Consider the following 13,280-nt stretch of genomic DNA (forward strand, 5'->3'; position numbering starts at 1 on the left):
CCTGTGTATGAAATAGATAGTTGAAGATTGATAAAAGAAACATAATATGAACAAAGTATATGCGTCATCATGTAGATGGCGAATGTGGAAAAATGTAAAAAAGTAAGAAACAAATAATGTTTAGGTAAAATAATATAAGATGAAATAAAGGTGACTAGGATAATGTAGTAGTATTGTTGAAGGTGTGCTGAAAACCAAAATAATATATTATAAGCCAGAGTCAACCTGTGTATGTGCGATCATGAACGATTTGAGCTCAAACGCAGGTGTAAAATGCAATGACATGATGTCGGCAGTGACATAATATCGGCCAGGATTTGTGTAGGGCTACTAAAATGTGCATTCATGCCGAAAAGATCAAAATAATGTGTGCCAAGGTCGGCCTACGTATATACTCGAGTATAAGTCGAATTTTTCAGCACATTTTTTTGTGCTGAAAGTGCCCCCCTCGACTTATACTCGAGTCAAGCACTTTTCTGCAGCAAAAAAATTCATTTTCCAAACCGAATTTGGGGCCCCGTATCTCAGGGCCACTTGGTGCTAGGAACCCTAAATTTGGTGTGCAAACCCAGTGGAACTGGTACCACAACATATCCAAAGCTGAAGTTCCTAGCACTAAGTGGCCCTGAGATACGGAGCCCCAATTCGGTTCGGAAAATGTCATTCTCTGCTGCAGAAAAGTGGTTGACATTTTCTGAACCAAATTTGGGGCCCCATATCTCAGGGCCACTTGGTGCTAGGAACACCAAATTTGGTGTGCAAACCCAGTGGAACTGGTACCACAACATATCCAAAGCTGGGGTTCCTAGCACCAAGTAGCCCTGAGATACGGGGCCCCAAATCTGGTTCGGAAAATGTCATTCTCTGTTGCAGAAAAGTGCTTGACATTTTCTGAACTGATTTTTGGGGCCCTGTATCTTGGGGCCACTTGATGCTAGAAATCCCAGCTTTGAAAATGTTATGGTGCTAGTTCCACTGGGTTTGCACACTAAATTTGGGGTTCCTAGCACTAAGTGGCCCCAAGATACGGGGCCCCAAATTCGGTCAACCGTGTCCATCTGCAGCAATGTAATTTCGGGACCCTTTGGGTTCAGAGACCCCAAATTTTGGCTGCAGCTAGGGGGCATCTAGGAACCCTTAACTACCGAGTTTGAAGTTCAGGGGACCTATGACTGCAAATGGGCACAGTGAGGCATGCAAATGGGCACAGTAATGCTGCAAATGGGCATTGTTGACCCTCTTTTCCACTTACAGTAGCTGTGCATTTCTCACCCTCGTCTTATACTCGGGTCAGTAAGTTTTTCCCATTTTTTTGTGGTAAATTAGGGCCTCGACTTATACTCGGAACGACTTATACTCGAGTATATACGGTATGTATAAACATCGACATAAACTATTTAGGCTCCGAGCTGGGTATAAAGTGGTGACATAATATCGGCCAGCATTTCTGTGAGGCCGTTGAAATGTGTTTACATGTATATGCCATAATATAGAAGAAGTTGTTTAGTATGTTAACTATTGCTGTTAACTAGCCTGTTTGTATGTATATGGCAAAAATACATACAAAATATAAGAATAAAGAAATAGTTTTAATTTAATTTAATTTTTAATTTTTTAAATGTTGTTGTATTCATGTGTTTATTATTTCCTATTATATTCGTATAATAGTTTTTTTCACTTTATTATTATTACCATTATAATAATTTTTTATTTTATAGACTGGACCAACATCTTGCCTTAAACGCCTGCTTGTGTCGATGTATCAAATTGTTTTATCTTTCATATCATGAACTATATCGCCATTGATTACTAGAACTTATTGTTATTTACATTATTACATGTTATTTATTATTTATCTAATGCCTTATAGATGTAAAAGTTGGTAGCTGCTCCTTTTATTGCTGAGGTCCCAGCATTTGCTGACATCCATTTATTTTTATTTCTTTATTCTTATATTTTGTATTTGCCATATACATACAAACAGGCTAGTTAACAGCAATAGTTAACATACTAAACAACTTCTTCCATATTATGGCATATACATGTACACACATCTCAACGGCCTAACAGAAATGCTGGCCGATATTATGTCACCACTTTATACCCAGCTCGGAGCAGCTTTCCACTACCCAGACCAGAGCACCCACATACAGACAGTGGGTCTTCAAGGCCCCAGATGCCTGCGTCCTGCCTAGAAGAGGAAAACCCAAAAAGTTACCACGACTCTCACGTTTCCAGCGGGAGGTACAAAGGAGGGTTGCCTTGGAGTGGGGCTTAGATTACCCTTATGTCCCAGCCCACACCATGGACATCATTGAAGGCTCACGGGGACAGTGGGAAGATGACCTGGTTTGGGACTTTTTGCATGTGCCCAAGCCACTCCGGGTGCCAGAGAGTGATGCCTGGACCCGGTTCAAGGACATTCAGCAAGAATGGAGGTTGGGCCGTGCAATCCACAAAGACCGAGTCCTGGTTGTAAAGGCGGCTACCAGGAGCCACTCGGTCTCCGTCAGAGGAGAAGGGGATAGCCGGAAGAGGTTGCCGGATCCACGTTTCTATATGTAGGAGGACTGCTGTGCTGTGCAGCCCATATAGAGGCGGCCACAAGGACTGCAAGGACAGGGCAGGGCCTGTGTGGTTTTCTCTGATGACAATGTACATTTCTTGCAGGGACAGCCTTTGCCCACCACCCAGGGTGACTGATGGAAGGACAAGGGTATAACGGACACTAGGGTGTACTGTCCCTGTCAAACCTTTTTGCTACCTAACTTTCAGGAGGGGCCCCTCCAACCAGGAGCAATTATAGGGTTTTATTGATCATTGGTATGTCTGTTTTGACTGTGCTCAGCAGGAGGTCCCCTTAAATCCCTCTTGCAGGAGTGACAGTGAAACAGGGAACAGCATGCCACCCTTTGTAAAGTTTTTTAAAAAATGTGTTTCTTTCACCACGTAGAGGATTGTAACCCCCTCCGCCTGGTGAATTATTTGTATAGATAGTTGTATAGATAGGTTGTATGTTGTTGTGTCTTCTTTTAGGAATGCCAGGGATGTGATGGCTGTCCATCTCCACCACGGGAACAGATGAAGACCTGTGGTAGGCAGAGTATTCCTCTTAAGGGAGCAGTGCTCTGCCTCCACTTGTACGTGTCTAGCTGCAGGGATCTGTAGTTAGGATGTGTATAAAATGTGCAATGTAAATATATGACCAGATTGTATATATTCTATTTTTGTACTTTTATACAAAACCCTTTCCAATTTTACCCTTTCCCCCTCCAACCTAATAATATGGGATGCCTTTACTCCTGGGCCCAGGAGGTATTTTTGGAAATGTAATTTCCACAGCTGAGGACAGCTGTGATTTTGGTGGGGGGTGAATGTAGCACCCTCTACCAGTAGGTAGAGAAATTGCAAAATTGGAACTAACGTTAAGCTGATCTGTGGTCCACCAGCAGGTGTCTCCTGGCAGTGTTGAACTGTCAGGAGAATATTTCCCTGCTGGTGTCATTTCATCTTTTGGCCGCAGTACTGACGTCCACCAGCGGATGGATCCTGGCAGTATGGAGCAGACAACACTCCCTGCGCTCAGGTGTGACTTGAAGTCAATTATAGTCAGTCCTATAAATACCCGGCAAGCCCTCACATGCTCGCCTTGGTATCTTTCGCCCTGTGCCCTGACCTTGCTGCCTGTATCCTGATCGTGAACCTGTTTCTGTCCTGCTCTGCTCTGATCCGATCCCTATCCCTAGCCCATCCTGTTCTTGTCCCTCCTGATTCCCTTGGATCCCTGCCCTGCAGCCTAACCATCCATCCTCTCCCTGTCCTGCTGGTTTCCCGTCCTTGCCCATCTGCTGACCTCCCTGTGTATGACCTTGGCCTGGCTTTGTTTACGATTCCGGTATCTCCATTTACTTGTATATACTATTTGTTGTTTGTGGGTCTGTGGTTGGTTTTGCACTGTTTATATTTCTCTTACTTGTCACTTGTTTAATAAACACCATTATTTATTCACTTACATGCGTTTTGGGTTATCTCTGTGCAGTCCACACAGTCTGGTCTACTAAATTCCCTGACAGTATACCAAGGCCATCCCTGACCAGACGTGGCTTCATTGAGGAAACCATCCTGGTTTGTCGGGTCTGCTAATATGGATTCCAATGAAATAATTTATTATTCTCTGCTAGCAGAAGAGGATGGTGAATATTGTCGCCAGATTTTAAAAGGGTGGACTAGTGACCAGCTGATGGAAACTATCCGATCAGCTCATTCCCTGGAACATTATTCCTCCTGTTCACAGCAGGTGTTGTCTAATTGCATCCAGTCGGTGCAATCCTTGGTTAGTCAGGCTGTGTGTGAATCAGCGTTTGTTCAACCTGTGCTGCAGGCATGGTCAGATCTCCTGTCTTTAGCTAAGTCACAATATTCCAGCCCTACCATTAATCATCTGCCTTCCCAAAAATCTATCTCTCCGTCACCTATGGCAACCTCAGCTACAGCCCAGTTTAATCAGCCCCCTACCAAATACTACTACCCAGTCTCCAAGTGTAGCACTTATCCTGCCTTAAATCCAATTGTCTCTTCTCCTCCACCTGAAACAGTCCCACAAAACCTTCCTCCAGCTACAGTTCCTTGGTCTTCCTTCCGCCCAGCTACTTTCTTTTCTTACAGCCCTGCACCTACATACAAAACTGCACCGGCTAAACCAAAAAAGAAACAAAAATCTTTCCCGACCCACACCATCTTGCCAGTAACCCAACCTGCTCCCACTTTCCAGTCTGATGTGCCTGCCTTCCAGCTGGATGTCTCGGTGCCTGCCTTCCAGCCAGATGTCTCGATGCCTGCCTTCCAGCCGGATGTCTCGGTGCCTGCCTTCCAGCCGGATGTCTCGGTGCCTGCCTTCCAGCCGGATGTCTCGGTGCCTGCCTTCCAGCCGGATGTCTCGATGCCTGCCTTCCAACCGGATGTCTCGATGCCTGCCTTCCAGTCGGATGTCTCGATGCCTGCCTTCCAGCCGGATGTCTCGATGCCTGCCTTCCAGCCGGATGTCTCGATGCCTGCCTTCCAGCCTGACGATCCAGTGCCTGCTACTCAGCCTGACGATCCAGTGCCTGCTACTCAGCCTGACGATCCAGTGCCTGCTACTCAGCCTGACGATCCAGTGCCTGCTACTCAGTCCGACGATCCAGTGCCTGCTACTCAGTCCGACGATCCAGTGCCTGCTACTCAGTCTGACGATCCAGTGCCTGCTACTCAGTCTGACGATCCAGTGCCTGCTACTCAGTCTGACGATCCAGTGCCTGCTACTCAGCCTGACGATCCAGTGCCTGCTACTTAGTCCGACGATCCAGTGCCTGCTACTCAGTCCGACGATCCAGTGCCTGCTACTCAGTCTGACGATCCAGTGCCTGCTACTCAGTCTGACGATCCAGTGCCTGCTACTCAGCCTGACGATCCAGTGCCTGCTACTCAGTCCGACGATCCAGTGCCTGCTACTCAGTCCGACGATCCAGTGCCTGCTACTCAGTCTGACGATCCAGTGCCTGCTACTCAGTCTGACGATCCAGTGCCTGCTACTCAGTCTGACGATCCAGTGCCTGCTACTCAGTTTGACGATCCAGTGCCTGCTACTCAGTCTGACGATCCAGTGCCTGCTACTCAGTCTGACGATCCAGTGCCTGCTACTCAGTCTGAGGATCCAGTGCCTGCTACTCAGTCTGACGATCCAGTGCCTGCTACCCCGTCTGAGGATCCAGTGCCTGCTACCCCGTCTGAGGATCCAGTGCCTGCTACCCCGTCTGAGGATCCAGTGCCTGCTACCCAGTCCGACGTCCCAGTGCCTGCTGACCGGTCTGATGACCTTGTGTCCATGTTCCAGCCTAAAGTTTTGCTACCAGTGTTCCAGTCTGATGGACCCGCTTTCCAGTTTGACGTTCTTCTGTCTGCTGTCCAGCCTGATGCGCCAGTGTCTTCTACTCAGCCTGTTGTGCCAATGCCTGTGCCCACTGTCCAGTTTGAGGTCCCAGTGCCTGCTGCTCAGCCTGACATCTCAGTGCCCATGTTCCAGTCTGACGCTTCAGTGACTACTGTCCAGTCCGATGTACCTATTGTCCAGCCTGGTATGCCAGCACTTGCTGTTCTGCCCGATGTGCCAGCGCCTGTGTCTGCTGCCCAGTCTAAAGTTCCAGGAACCGCTGCCTGGTCTGATGTCTCGGTGTCGGCTTTCCAGTCCGCTTCCCAGCCTGATGTGCCAGTGTCTGCTACTCAGCCAGTTGTGCCAATGCCTGTGCCTGCTGCCCAGTTTGAGGTCCCAGTGCCTGCTGGTCAGCCCGAAATCCCAGTGTCCATGTTCCAGTCTGACGCTCCAGTGACTACTGACCAGTCCGATGTACCTGTTGTGCCAGTACCTGCTGTTCTGCCTGATGTGCCAGCGCCTGTCTTTGCTGTCCAGCCTGAAGTTCCAGCAACTGCTGCCCGGTCTGATGTTTCGGTACCCACTTTCTGGTCTGATGTGCCCATCCTCCAGCTTGATATCCTGGTACCTGTCTTCCAGCCTGATGTCGTGATGTTGGTATCTCAGCCTGAGGTTTCGGTGCCCGTGTTTCAGCCTGAAGTTTCAGTGCCCGTGTTTCAGCCTGGAGTTTCGGTGCCCGTGTCTCAGCCTGCTGAATCGGTGCCCGTTACCCAGTCTGTTGAATCGGTGCCCGTTACCCGGTCTGCTGATCCGGTGCCTGTTACCCAGTCTGCTAAACCGAAGTCCGTCACTGTGCCTGTCAAGCCAGTACCCGTTATCCGGTTTGCCGAACCAGTGCCCGGTGTCCGGCTCACTGAGTCGGGGCCTGTTACCCAGCCCACTGGGCCGGGGTCCGTTACCCAGCTTGCTGAGCCGGTACCTGTAATCCGGCCTGCCCTTACGGTACTCGCTGTTCTGCCTAACGCTCCAGAGACTGCTGCCCAGCTCGATGACCCGGAGCCTGCTGCCCAGCTCGATGACCCGGAGCCTGCTGCCCAGCTTGACGACCCGGAGCCTGCTGCCCAGCTCAACGACCCGGAGCCTGCTGCCCAGCTTGGTTTGTTCCTGTCTGCTGCCCAGCTTGGTTTGTTCCTGTCTGCTGCCCAGCTTGGTTTGTTCCTTTCTGCTGCCCAGCTTGGTTTGTTCCTGTCTGCTGCCCAGCTTGGTTTGTTCCTGTCCGCTGCCCAGCTCAATGACTCTGACATGCCAGCTGTCTGCCCGGATGTGCCTGACGACCAGCCTGAAATGCCTTCTTCCACCATTCTGCCTGATGCCATAGACTATGGACAATTAAGACTAGTTGGAGCGTCCGGAGGCCGCTCCTTTAGGGAGGGGTACTGTCAGGAAAGGGTCCATCCGCTGGTAAGATATATCGTTTGGCATGCAGTACTGTGGTCCACCAGCAGGTGTCTCCTGGCAGTATGGAGCAGACAACACTCCCTGCGCTCAGGTGTGACTTGAAGCCAATTTTAGTCAGTCCTATAAATACCCTGCAAGCCCTCACATGCTCGCCTTGGTATCTTTCGCCCTGTGCCCTGACCTTGCTGCCTGTATCCTGATCGTGAACCTGTTTCTGTCCTGCTCTGCTCTGATCCGATCCGATCCCTATCCCTAGCACATCCTGTTCTTGTCCCTCCTGATTCCCTTGGATCCCTGCCCTGCAGCCTAACCATCCATCCTCTCCCTGTCCTGCTGGTTTCCTGTCCTTGTCCATCTGCTGACCTCCCTGTGTATGACCTTGGCCTGGCTTTGTTTACGATTCCGGTATCTCCATTTACTTGTATATACTATTTGTTGTTTGTGGGTCTGTGGTTGGTTTTGCACTGTTTAAATTCCTCTTACTTGTCACTTGTTTAATAAACACCATTATTTATTCACTTACATGCGTTTTGGGTTATCTCTGTGCAGTCCACACAGTCTGGTCTACTAAATTCCCTGACAGTACCCCAAGGGGATAGTATGGGCAGTGGATCAACAAGGATTAAGAATGCAGATGAAGTGCAAAAAAGTTATTACATAAAAGTATCAAATTTTATTAAAACAAACTGTACAAAATACATACTGACATCTAAAATCAACAATACAATAGGAGCAATTGGTGTCAGAAATAAAGCTGCTATGATGTAGGCGGTAAACCACAAAGGCCAATAAATGGTCAAAGAGATTGTGGAACTGCTACAAAATACCCTACATGTTTCAGAAAAACACAAAAAGATTCATTTCTTTTTATGGTGTGTACTTCCTTCCTCAGGGGTTTAAGGCAAGCAGATTGTTATATTTCTAAAAAGAAAAAATATTTGCGTATATATGTATAAGTAAATATGTTTTGCATCTGCATAGGCAATTAAGGAAATGGTAAACTTTGATCAGAAGACTTCAATTCACAGAAAAAGACAGAAAAGGCATCAAGTTAGATATTAATCCAAAAAAGTACTCACAAAACATCTGTCTCTCTATTATAACAAAGGTATACACAGTGATGTTGCGAGATGGAACTCCCACGCCCATAAATCCAGTGGATAAAGGCAGTCCTCCCAGTTAAACTCAAAGGTAGGGGTAATAGACAAAATGGAAAAATCTAGTTTCTGTATAGGACTGGCCACATGCCAAAAAGCGAAACGGCAAGGCAGGGCTCACGAAAACCGCCACTGAGAGGTGAGATTGGCGCACATCTGAAGACAATGAAAAAAGAAGGGGGGACATTGTATATATCCATGTACTATGAACATAGTATGCATTGGAATGTAAGTAGAGATAGGAAATAGATCTCTCCGAGCAATTGTAAAAAGGTAGAGCATGGAGCAAAGTGCATAGATAAATCACTAACCTTAGCCATTCAAAGTAACCAGGCCCAGTGTAGGGAGCTGTGCTCCTCTCAGCTGCGTAACAGGGTTATGTGTGTACTTAGAGTAAGGTTAAATACCTGGTGGTGTGGGAGTGGTATGATCAAATAGCCAGTCCCACTTGGTTTAGAACAATATGGATCCAGGTGAGGGAGATACATTTTAATGAGGGGCGAGCATAGCAGACTTTGGGTACTGAGAAAGGTACATAGAGATGGATCGGAGGCGCCAGCCAATCGCGGTTCCCTGGCCTGAGCGGCTTCCGACATCATCGCGCGGGATGGCGCAATGACGTCCGGAGTCGACAGAGGCCGACGACACGGAAAGAGGGCAGCCTGCCAGGGCTGAGATGAGAACAACCAATAGGTAGGTGCTAGTAGTAGCTGCAAGCTAGGCCTGTCTGTTTTGATCTGGGGGCTGGGAATATTTAGTGTAGCAGTGGGTGTGACCACCTGTGCTCTAGTTCTGAGGTGCCTCCCCTGCTTCCAGGGAGAATGTTCTGGAAGAGGGGCAGGGCCTGGAAACTGGAGTGGCAGGCAGCTCTTGTGGGAGCCCTGACCAATCCCCAACTGGTATTGGAAGAGGGCAGGCCTCTTATATAAGCTGAGGTAACATGCCACTGGGGGGGAGTTGTTGGCCGGGTGAAGTGGAGAATAGAATACTAGGCAGCAGCAGGAGGGCACCCCCATCTGGGAGGGGTGCGCAGATCGCAGGAGGAGGCCCGCGGGGAGAACTGTGAGGGAACTTTGCCATTACACGGTCATTGGCAATGTCCTTATCATTACATGGTCAATGATGAGGAACTCCTGGAGCAGAGGGGCAGGTGAAGCTGTCGGAACGTATGATCCGGTCAAGTTCTCCATCAAGGACTCGGGGCAGAGAAAGGTTGGTGAGTGTACCACAGTGGAGGGCTGGATGTGCCAGGAAGTCTGTGAGGGAACTTCACTTCTACACGGTCAGTAGTGAAGTCCTTATCATTACACGGTCAATGATGAGGAGTCCTGGATCAGAGGAAAGACTGTGGGGGATTGTGTCAAATCGATGTGGCCCGAGGGCACAGGTTTTGCAAGTTGGGCTAGCTGGGAACAGTAGTCCACCGTTCAACATTTGCTTTTAAACTACTGGGCCTCCGGGGAGAGGTACTGCAGGCCTCTGGCCTAGTAGCAGCGAGCAGCCAGAGCCAGCTTGAGGAGTTATTCAGAGTGGGCCCTTCTTGCTTACAGAATAGGATGTGACATACTTTATATTGATAAAAAAAGGGCCAGATGGCCAAATGCTACGCTAGGAGTATACTTAAAATAAATTGAATCAAAAAATATCATCAAAAAATAAAAAGCAGCCAGCACCAAGAGTCTACAATACAAAACCCAAAATCATATAATATAAATGAGTGCAGCACTAAGATCATTAAATGAGAAAAAAAAACTCAAAACTATCACCTCTGCTGCCATTTTCAGCAATGTCTCCGCTCTAATTCCTCTCGAAGAAGTTCCACGTTAGAGGTGAGTCGAGAGGAATTAGAGAGGAGACATTGCTGAAAGTGGCAGCAGAGGCGATAGGTTTTTGGGATACAGATTCAGCAGCCTTGGATGTCCTATAGGTTTTTAGGAGACCGAATTCCCTGCTCGGTGAGACCAAAATATTGGTCTTTTTAGCTGGTAAGGAGAATACTTACTCACTTCGGGTGTTCCATTTCACTGGATGAAGGATCCTTCTTTTCACCATCTGTTGGTTGTAACCTTCACTGGCTAATTTTCCTTCTTGCAAGATCTATGGGACTTATTGAAATTTTTATCACATATGTTTTTTATGTTTTCACCTTTGATTATCAGATTCACATCACTTATCTATATAGTTATGTATATTTGGAGTATATTAACCCACGGCTGAGGAATAATATTTTCACTTTGTATATGTGTATACACTTATTTTATATTCGATGTATTTACTTTATATTTTAATTTGATTGGTTCAATATCAGGTGATTTAATATTCACAATATTATTTAATAGAACACAGAATAATAATTTTGGATTTAATACCTCCACCTTAGTTTTCTGTTTTTAGCTTGTTTTCACCGTTTCATTATGTCAATATTTGCCTCCGGTAAAAAAAAAAAAAAAAATTTAATGATCTTAGCGCTGCACTCATTTATATTATACTTTATATTGACAATTACAGGATAAGTTTATGCAGGAGGAGAGGATTTCTGGGAACATCACCCTTACACAGTCAAGAGTGATGTCCTCATCCTTACACGGTCATGGGTGAGGAACTTCTGACTTCTGGAAGCAATAGTCTGCAGGAGATAAGCAGAGGAGGAGCAATAGTCTGCATGGTGATGCAGGATAAAGATCATAACTGTCAAATCATGCGCATCTTTTCTTCAGGCTCAACCTATGTGCTAATCTGTAAATCTACAAAAATATGATGGCGAAATGAGTTATTCTATTGGCATGCCATATACCCCTTTCCCCAACCAAGTTGTACCCCCAGATAAACAAAAACAAATCCAGCAAAGGACTGTTCATTGTCTCTGCAAGTCATATATGGAGGTCTGGCAGCAGGGTGAATTGGTTGATGTTTGTTACTAGTGGCAACTACACCGCTACATAGGAGGTCAATCAGGAATTCCTAGCAATCTCTGGAGGAATCCTATGGTTCCAAATAATCCTAATTAAAGCTCCATTCAAACTAATGCATTTTTTATGCATTTTGCAGAAATGCAGGGAAATTTTTTAACATGGGTTCCTATGGAACACGTGTACATCAATGCATTTATGTGCCTCTGCATTTTTGGAATTGGTCGGGGACTTTTTTCCAGCAAAATGCAGCGTTTTGCATGCAATAGACTTCAAAGTACCGCGTTTTACTGCGATTTTCCCTTGATTTGCTGTTTTTATTTTACACTTTATATAGCTGGTTGCTAAGGAGGGGGCCAGGAAGCCGGCCACTGCATCCTTAACAACTGATCAGTCAGTTATCAGCTGTCAGCGGGCTTCCCCAGTGACAGCTAAATGTAGAAAAAAAAGAATTGCCGGCTAAAAAAAAATTGTGAAAAAAAAAACAGCGTGGCCCTGCCCCCTCCCCAGGTCCAAACCAGGCCCTCACCCCAAATTTAAAAAAAATGGCGTGGCCCCCACAAAAAAAAACCATACCAGCCCCTTATTCAAGCATGCAGCCTGGCAGGTCAGGAAAGGGAGGGGATGAGCAAGCGCCCCCCCCCCCCAGTTTTGCCAACCTACCAGATTGAAATTTACTGACACGACAACCAAAATTTACTGGCACCGCCAAGTTTTTACTGGCATTTCCAAAAGTCGCAAAAATTACAGTTGTAAGTGCAAATTTCAGTATTTAGGCTACAAATAAGTACAACCTGCAATTAGCAATGTGATTCAAGGTAGGATATTAAAGACAAAAAGCATATTTCTTATTTTATTTTAAATATAGTAAGTGGCTCAGGGACAAGACTCAGGGGCAGGAAATTAGAATGGGCAACACTCTCACGGTGACACTGACAGCAGTGTGCAGCAGCATAGATCACTAACAGGTCCCATCCTGAGTCACAGTGGCAGTCTCTATCCATGCCAGGTGGTCGTCAGTCCCCTCCAGTCCAAACAGCATTGACAGTCCCGCTCCCGGCTTGCCTTGCTCCCGTCCCACAGACCCACACATGAGGCTCTGGCCACTCCGCTTGGCTCCCTTGCACCATGACATCACACGACATGCTCAGGCACCATCTCCGCCAGACCCTTCCCCCCGCCGGTACCACCCAAACACACTGTAGCAGGTACCTGGATGGTCCTGGCCGGCTCCGGACCCATGCTGCGCTTGCCCAGTTCCGAGCCAAGCGCCACGGCCATATTTTTTACTGGCAACCTTTTCCTCTTACTGGCATTTACTGGCAGGAGAAAAGTGCCTGTTTTTTTACTGGCTGCCAGTAAAAATACTGATGGTTGGCAACACTGCCCCCCCCTCCCCTCCTGAACCATACCAGACCGCATGCCCCCATCCCAATGCACCTTGGCTTTGGGATGACAATAAATTGGTGGTTGTTGCAATTTAAAAAAAAAACATTAAAATTACTTTAGGGCACAAAAAACAAATTCTAATCCCACAAGGTTGGTAAACTATAAAAGATTAGATTGTGTATTGAGTAAATAGATACCAAACATGGCAAGCCTTGAAATTGCAAATTGGCTGAAAATGATGGTACTCTTTATTGTCCATACTGTAGGCGTAGAATGGCTTTTTTTTTTACAAACAGAAGGAAGCCGGCTGGGAAAAGTCATTTAGCATTAAATGTTTTTTTTTCTTTCTAAATGCCACTTTAGCTGTACTATATCTCACTACATCTCTACATCTCATAGACTGATATATGTATGTATGTGAGTGATAGAGACAAAGAATGTAAGCTCTTCTGTCTTGAG

General features: G+C 46.7%; 1 protein-coding gene across 2 annotated transcripts in view; it reads left to right on the forward strand.

Moving 5' to 3' along the window:
* Positions 1-13,280, forward strand: part of LOC141148693 (NXPE family member 4-like) — a 174,317-nt gene that overhangs the window by 130,354 nt on the left and 30,683 nt on the right. Inside the window, exon 1 of one of the 2 annotated variants that reach the window (XM_073636339.1) lies at positions 7,762-8,557. The exons of the other annotated variant lie outside the window; for it this stretch is intronic. The gene's annotated coding sequence lies outside the window, so the exon portion shown is untranslated. Of the gene's footprint in view, positions 1-7,761; positions 8,558-13,280 lie in introns of those variants that run through there. 2 annotated transcript variants of the gene reach the window in all.

Source organism: Aquarana catesbeiana, linkage group LG06, assembly GCF_042186555.1.
Source record: "Aquarana catesbeiana isolate 2022-GZ linkage group LG06, ASM4218655v1, whole genome shotgun sequence".
In the NCBI taxonomy this organism is placed as follows: Eukaryota; Metazoa; Chordata; class Amphibia; order Anura; family Ranidae; genus Aquarana; species Aquarana catesbeiana.